The sequence below is a fragment of the Pongo pygmaeus genome, chromosome 18 (assembly GCF_028885625.2).
Source record: "Pongo pygmaeus isolate AG05252 chromosome 18, NHGRI_mPonPyg2-v2.0_pri, whole genome shotgun sequence".
NCBI lineage: Eukaryota > Metazoa > Chordata > Mammalia > Primates > Hominidae > Pongo > Pongo pygmaeus.
Genome location: NC_072391.2, coordinates 31315839 through 31324015, shown reverse-complemented (window position 1 = coordinate 31324015; position 8177 = coordinate 31315839). Strand labels below are relative to the sequence as shown.

Below are 8177 nucleotides of genomic sequence, written 5' to 3'. Positions count from 1 at the left end.
CAACAGAGCAAGACTCTGTCTCAAAAAAAAAAAAACAACTGAGTCTGGCTTAGTGCTTCTCATACTTCATTGTTACCCTTTCTACTATATTTGCCATATCTGAACCTAACAGTACTTTTATTTACTTAATATTTTTCATTAAAGCAACTAACGTTTAATATAAATTCAGTTATTTTAAAGGAAACATTAAAATCATGAGTTTGAGGTGATATATATGTATTTTCTACTTTACTTTAAATAGTTATGTAACTATTGGAGTTTAAAATGAACATACAAGTTCCCCCTGAGACTACTCCATTACGACCAGTGATGTTTGTGGACCCAGATCTAGGAAATGCTGACCAACTGGTTAATAGCATGGGCTTTGGGGGCAGAAGGAACTGACTTTCAGGTGCCAACCCTGCCATTCACTAGCTCTATGACCTTGGGCAAGTCACTTCACCTCTCTGCACCTCAGTTTCCTGATCTGTCCAATGGGATAATAATAGCACCAGCATTTCATAAGTTGCTTTTGGAAACTACATGAGATCATGTCAACACTCAATAAACATCAGCTCTGATCATGCTATGATATGACTCCTGCCTCTCACCTTTGCATTGCATTATACCCGTGTTTCTCAAACCTTAGTGTGCACTGGAGGCCTTGTTTTTTGTTTTTGTTTTCTTGGAGACCAAGAATCTTGCTCTGTCACCCACGCTGGAGTACAGTGGCATGATCATAGCTCACTGCAGCCTCAACCTCCTGGGCTCAAGGGGTCCTCCTGCCTCAGCCTCCTGAGTATTTAAGACTGCAGGCACGCACCACCATACCTGGCTAATTTTTATATTTTTGGTAGAGATGGGGTTTCACCATGTTGTCCAGGCTGGTCTTGTACTCCAGAGCTCAAGTGATCCACCCACCTTGGCCTCCCAAAGTGCCAGGATCACAAGTATGAGCCACTGCACCCGGCCCTGCCTTTCTATAGAGACGAAGTCTTGCTTTTTTGCTCAGGCTGTACTGGAACTCCTGGCCTCAAGCGATCCACCTGCCTCAGCCTCCCAAAGGGCTGGGATTATTACCCATGCGCCACCACACCCAGCCACGATATTTTATTTATCCATTTGTTAGTTGATGGATATTTGGTTTTTAATTTTTTGACTTACTATGAATCATGCTGCTATAAATGTTTGTGTAAAGTGTTTGTGTGGACACGTTTTCCATTTCTCTTGGATAATATCAAGGAGTGGAATTGCTGGGTTGATGGTAATTTTGTTTGATCCTTTGAGGAACTACCCGACTGTTTCCCAAAGTGGCTGCAATTTTACATTCCACTGGCAGTGTACGAGGACTCTAATTTCTCCACCTCCCCACCAATACTTGCTCTTTTCCATTCTTTTTCCACCGCAACCTCCGCCTCCCCAGTTCAAGTGATTCTCCCGCCTCAGCTGCCCTCTTTTTTTTTTTTTTTTTTTTTGAGACAGTCTTGTTCTGTTGCCCAGGACGGAGTGCAGTGGTGCTATCTTGGCTCACTGCAACCTCAGTCTCCTGAGTTCAAGTGATTCTCCCACCTCAGCCTCCCAAGTAGCTGGGATTACAGGCATGCACCACTACACCTGGCTAATTCTTGTTTTTTGTTTTTTTGTTTTTGTTTTGTTTTGTTTTTTCAGATGGAGTCTTGCTCAGTCACCAGGCTGGAGTGCAGTGGCGCAATCTCCGCTCACTGCAGCCTCCGCCTCCCGGGTTCAAGCTATTCTCCTGCCTCAGCCTCCCAAGTGGCTGGGATTACAGGCACCCACCACCACACCCGGCTAATTTTTGTTTTTTTTATGGAGACGGGGTTTCGCCATGTTGGCCAGGCTGGTCTCCAACTCCTAAACTCAGGTGATCCACTGGCCTCAGCCTCCCACAGTGCTGGGATTACAGGCATAAGCCACTGTGCCCAGCCTCTTTTCTGTTTTTGTTTTTTTTTCGTTTGGTTGGCTGGTTTGGTTTTTATTATAGCCTTTCTAGTGAGTGTGAAGTGGTATCTCATTGTGGTTTTGATTTGCATGTCCCTGGTGACTAATGATGCTGAGCATCTTTTTATGTCCTTATTGACCGTACATATAGTTCTTTGAGAAACATCTACTCAGATCCTTTGCCCATTTTTAAATGGGATTGTCTTTTTTTTTTTTTTTTTGAGATGGAGTCTCGCTCTGTCGCCCAGGCTGGAGTGCAGTGGTGTGATCTCGGCTCACTGCAAGCTCCGCCTCCCGGGCTCACGCTATTCTGCCTCAGCCTCCTGAGTAGCTGGGACTACAGGTGCCCGCCACCACGCCCAGCTAATTTTTTTTTGTATTTTTAGTAGAGATGGGGTTTCACCGTGTTAGCCAGGATGGTCTCAATCTCCTGACCTCATGATCCGCCCACCTCGGCCTCCCAAAGTGCTGGGATTACAGGCGTGAGCCACTGCACCCAGCCTGTCTTTTTTTATTAAAGAGCCAGATACCTGAAGTCTTTTTGAGTTGTAAGATTTCTTCATATATTCTAGACAGAAGTCCCTTATAAGATACATGATTTGTAAATATTTTCTCCCATTCTGTGTTGTCTTTTTACTTTTTTGATACTGTCTTTTGCTATGGAAAGACACTTATTTTGATGAAGTCCAATTTATCTATTTTTTATTTGGTTGCTTGTGCTTCTGGTAACATATCTAAGTGGGAGCCAGGTGCAGTGGCTCATGCCTGTAATCCCAGCACTTTGGGAGGCCAAGGTGGGAGGTTTATTTGAGACCAGGAGTTCAAGATCAGCATGAGCAACATAGCAAGGTTCTATCTCTATAAAAAATTAAAATAATGATAAAATGAGTCCAGGCGTGGTGGCTCATGCCTATAATCCCAGCATTCTGGGAGGCAGGAGGACAACTTGGGTCATGAGTTCAAGACCAGTCTGGGCAACATGGCAAAAACCTGTCTCTACCAAAAAAAAAAAAAAAAAAAGAAAGAAAAAAGAATTATCCTGGCAAGGTATGCCTGTAGTCCCAGCTACTTGGGAGGCTGGCGCAGGATAATTGCTTGAGCCTGAGAGGTGGAGGTTGCAGTGAGCTGACATTGAACCATTATACTCCAGCCTGGGTGACAGGAATGAAACTCTGTTTCAAAAATAAAAATAAAATAAAATTAGCCAGGTGTAGTGGTGCATGCCTGTACTCCCAGCTACTCAGGAGGTTGAAGTGGGAGGATAACTTCAGCCTAGGAATTCGAGGCTGCAGTGAGCTATGATCATACCTCTGCACCCCAATGTGGGCACAAAGCAAGACCCTGTCTCTTAAAAAACAGAGGGGCTGGGCACGGTGATTCATGCCTGTAATCCCAGCACTTTGGGAGGCCGAGGCAGGCAGATCACGAGGTCAGGAGATCAAGACCATCCTGGCTAACACGGTGAAACCCCATCTCTTTTTTTTTTTTTTTTTCTTTTTGCCCAGGCTAGAGTACAATGGCATGATCTTGGCTCACTACAACCTCCGCCTCCCGGGTTCAAGCAATTCTGCCTCAGCCTCCTGAGTAGCTGGGATTAGAGGCATGTGCCACCATGCTTAGCTAATTTTTTTGTATTTTTAGTAGAGATGGGGTTTCTTTATGTTGGTCAGGCTGGTCTCGAACTCCCAACCTCAGGTGATCCGCCCGCCTCAGCCTCCCAAAGTGCTGGGATTACAGGTGTGAGCCACCATGCCCAGCCGAAACCCCATCTCTACTAAAAATACAAAAAATTAGCCAGGCATGGTGGCGGGCACCTATAGTCCCAGCTACTCAGGAGGCTGAGGCAGGAGAATGGTGTGAACCCAGGAGACGGAGCTTGCAGTGAGCCGAGATCATGCCACTGCACTCCAGCCTGGGCAACAGAGCGAGACTCAGTATCGAAAAAAAAACAAAGAAATAAACCCCACAGATATCTAAGAAACTGTTGACAAATCCAAGGTCATGAGGATTTACTCCTATATTTTCTTTTTTCTTTCTTTTTTTTTTGAGATGGAGTTTCACTCTTGTTGCCCAGGCTGGAGTACAATGGCGCAATCTCGGCTCACTGCAACCTCTGCCTCCCGGGTTCAAGCGATTCTCCTGCCTTAGCCTCCTGAGTAGCAGGGATTACAAGGGTGTGCCACCACACCCCGCTGATTTTTTATACTTTTAGTAGAGGCAGGGTTTCACCATGTTGGCCAGGCTGGTCTCAAACTCCTGACCTCAGGTGATCCGCCCACCTCGGCCTCCCAAAGTGCTGGGATTACAGTTGTGAACCACCACGCCCAGCCTCCTACGTTTTCTTCTAAGAGTTTTATAGTTTTAGCTCTTACATTTAGGTCTTGTTTTCATTTTGAATTAACTTTTTTGCAGGTGGTGTGATATAGCGGTCTGTGCAGAAAAAAGTTAACATAGTAGACCCTAACTGCTAACTTTATTTTTATTTGTAATTTTTTATTTTTTTTAGAGACGGGGTTTTTGTCACCCAGGATGGAGTGAAGTGGCGTGATCATAGGTCACCATAACCTTGAACTCCTGGGCTCCTCTGCCCCAGCCTCCCAATTAGCCACCACACCCAGCTAGTTTTTGTACACTTTTTTGGTAGAGACGATGTCTCACTATGTTGCCCAGTCTGGTCTCAAACTCCTCGGCTCAAATGATCTGCCCACCTTGGCCTCCAGAGGTACTGGGATTACAGGCGTGGGCCACTGCACCAGGCCCAGGTTTATTCTTACACCAATACAACACTGTCTTGATTACTGTAGCTTTGTAGTGAGCTTCTGTAGTGAGCTTTTGAAAATAGGAAATGTGAATCCTCCAACTTTTTTTTTTTTGGAGACAGAGTCTCGCTCTGTTGCTCAGACTGGAGTGCAGTGGCATAATCTCAGCTCACTGCAAACTCCATCTTCCAGGTTCAAGTGATTCTCCTGCCTCAGCCTACCAATTATCTGGGACTACAGGCACATGCCACCATGCCCGGCTAATTTTTGTATTTTTAGCAGAGATGGGGTTTCACCATGTTGGCCAGGCTGGTCTTGAACTTCTGACCTCAAGTGATCCACCCTCCTCAGCCTCCCAATGTGCTGGGATTACAGGTGTGAGCCACCTCATCCAGCCTCTTTTTTTTTTCTTTTAATATCTAAAATCCTTTTTAGAACATCATTGCTGTTTGCCATTAGAAGACACAGACAGAAGATGAATAGTAGAAACAGAACCTGGTGACCTGAGCCGCCTGGTGGCTGGGGACCCTCCCCTCTACCTGGTGGACCAGGCTGGCGACCTCTGCCCCTCCCTGGGCCCCTGGGCCTTTGGCATGATGCTGATGGGGCGCTGTGGGCAGTGAAGTCCCTTGACTCAAAGCAGAGATTTGAATGGGTGCTGGAGAGTGGGGACAGTGGAGAGGGCAGGGACGGGGAGAGGGCAGGGAAGGCCTGGCAGGCCCCCAGGGCTAGTGGGAGCAGCGGAAGTGGAGGAAGCCAGGAGCTGGGGAGATGCTGTCTATTTTTATTTTCTGAAAAGGGGCGCGTAGGGGCCTGCAAACAGGTGGCAGCTGCAGCTGGAGTGGGTCACGCGCTGATGTCCCCACCTGTCTCGGGAACAGCTTCCAGCAGCGGGTCCCTGGACACTCCTCCTCTCCCTCCTTGGCCTCGCTGACCTCAGAGTTGGGGACCCGGAGTCCGGTGTCGATACACTGCTGCATGGGGAACTTGGCCTTGGTGGGGTCCATCTTGCTGCATTTGCACGTCCTTCACATTGAGGCTCTTTTGGAGTTCCTCAGGGAGGGACTCGTTGCCTCCATGGGGTCGTTGCCGCCGGGGCCAAGCTGCTTGAACTCCTCCTGGTAGTCCTGCACCACCTGCCTTCTAGATGCTCAGCTTGGCGCAGCCCCGCGCAGGCTCTGTGGAGGCTTCCAGCTTGTCCTTGAAGCTCTCCATGCAGTGGCAGTCAGCCGTCTGAATCTCAGTGAAGAACTGCCAGAAGCAGGCCCGGGGGACCCCCTTCCGGCTCCTGGCCAACCCCAGGTTGAATTGCGTGACAGTTGCCTAGTGGACCACCTGCTCCATGAGAGTGCATTTCTCCTGCACCTCTAGATCCGCACAGCAGATGACCAGGTAATTGACCGTCTTCTCGTCATGCTTGGTGTTCCCCATGCTCCTGCTGAAGCCGTCTTTTTTTTTTTTGAGACGGAGTCTTGCTCTGTCACCCAGGCTGGTGTGCAATGGCATGATCTTGGCTCACTGCTGCAGCCTCCGCCTCCTGGGTTCAAGCGATTCTCCCTCCCAAGCAGCTGGGATTACAGGCGCCCACCACCACGCCCAGCTAATTTTTGTATTTTTGTAGAGAGGGGTTTCGCCATGTTAGTCAGGCTGGTCTCAGACTCCTGACCTCAAGTGATTGCCCCGCATTGGCCTCCCAAAGTGCTGGGATTATAGGCTTGAGCCACCGCACCTGGCCTGAAGCCGCCTTTGCTGAGCGTGTCCGCGTTCCAGGCCATGCTCTTCTTCTTGGGCATCTCCTCCAGCTTCTGCTCCCAGCTCAGCTCCTCATGTAGCCGCTCCACCTACCCCCTGGCGCCCTCTGACACCTCCAGCTCCTTCAGCTTCCTCTGGCACTCGGCCATCTTGCACTTGTACTCCTAGCAGCCCCTGTCCAGTTCCTCCTTCTCCTTCTGGAACTGCTCCATGAGCTCCATCCGGGCTTGGTGCTGCCAGTGGAAGAGGTTAGCCCTGTGGATGTTGGGATGCCTCTCCTCTTCATCATCACTCAGTGTGGCCCCACACGCTGTAGTCCACCATTTTGCCTCTGCGACCCAGCCGACTCCCTGAACAGTGGTTCTCAGTGGGGTAGTACTGCCCCCTAGGGTCATTTTGGAAGCTTGTTTGTGGGTGCTTTGATCTCACTGTGAATGTGACAATGTCCTTAGAGGGAGAGAGCAAAGCCATCCTGCCATGCACAGTATGGTCCTGGATGAAGAGAGATTCTTATACATTTGAGTGGTTTTTTAATATCCCCCCCCCAGACATCCAGCAATATTTGCTAAGAATCTAAATTCATTTTACATATGAACCCAAAGTTTTTTTTGTTTTGTTTTGTTTCGATACAGAGTCTTGCTTGGTCACTTAAGCTGGAATACAGTGGCGCGATCTCAGCTCACCACAACCTCCGCCTCCCAGGTTCAAGCAACTCTCCTGCCTCTGCCTCTTGAATAGCTGGGATTACAGGCATGCACCACCACACCTAGCTAATTTTTGTATTTTTAGTAGAGACGGGGTTTCACCATGTTGGCCAGGCTGGTCTCGAACTCCTGACCTCAGGTGATCCGCCCACCTCAGCCTCCCAAAGTGCTGGGATTACAGGCATGAGCCACTGCGCTCAGCCTAAACCCAAAGTATTTCTTGCTTGGTTTTAATATACACTGAATTTTTCAAGAATTTGACTATCGTGTATTAGTATGAACTAAATGTTTGTGTTCTCCTGCCAAATGCATATGTTGAAGCCCTAATCCCCAGTGTGATAGCATCTGAAGGTGAGAAGGTGAGGCCCTTGGAAGGTAATTGGGGCTAGATTACGTCATGAGGGTGGGAGACTTCATGATGGTATTAATGCCCTCACAGAAAGAGAACGACACAAGCAATCTCTTTCTTCACCAAGTGGGGATACAGCAAGAAGGCAGCTGTCAGCAAACCAGAAACAGAGCCCTCACCAGACACCAAATCGATTTTGCCAGCACCTTAATCTTGGACTTCCCAGCCTCCGGAACTGTGAAAAATAAATATTGTTTTTTAAGCCACCCTGTTTATGGTATTTTGTTATAGCAGCCTGAGCTGACTAAAATCTCAGGTCATTGAAGGAAGATGTATTTTGCTTCGTTGGGATCTTTACCAAGAGCTGTACTTGGACAATTCCTTTACTGAAGGCAACACACACAGTAAAATCCATTGCTTACCAGCTGCACTGCAGTGCCTCAGTCACCATGATACGAAGTATAAAAATGCTAAGTATAGGCCAGGTGCAGTATCTCACGCCTGTAATTTCACCACTTTGGGAGGCTGAGGCACTCAGATCACTTGAGATCAGGAGTTTGATTCCAGCCTGGCCAACATAGTGAAACCCTGTCTCTACTAAAGATACAAAAATTAGCTTAGCATGATAGTGTGTGCCTGTAATCCCAGCTACTTGGGAGGCTGAGGCAGGAGAAC

The 8177-nt window shown here is 48.1% G+C and overlaps 1 pseudogene; it reads right to left on the bottom strand.

Moving 5' to 3' along the window:
* Positions 1-5543: 5543 nt before the first annotated feature.
* LOC129015103 (hsp90 co-chaperone Cdc37-like) lies at positions 5544-6773 on the bottom strand (annotated as a pseudogene).
* Between the last annotated feature and the right edge of the window lie 1404 nt (positions 6774-8177).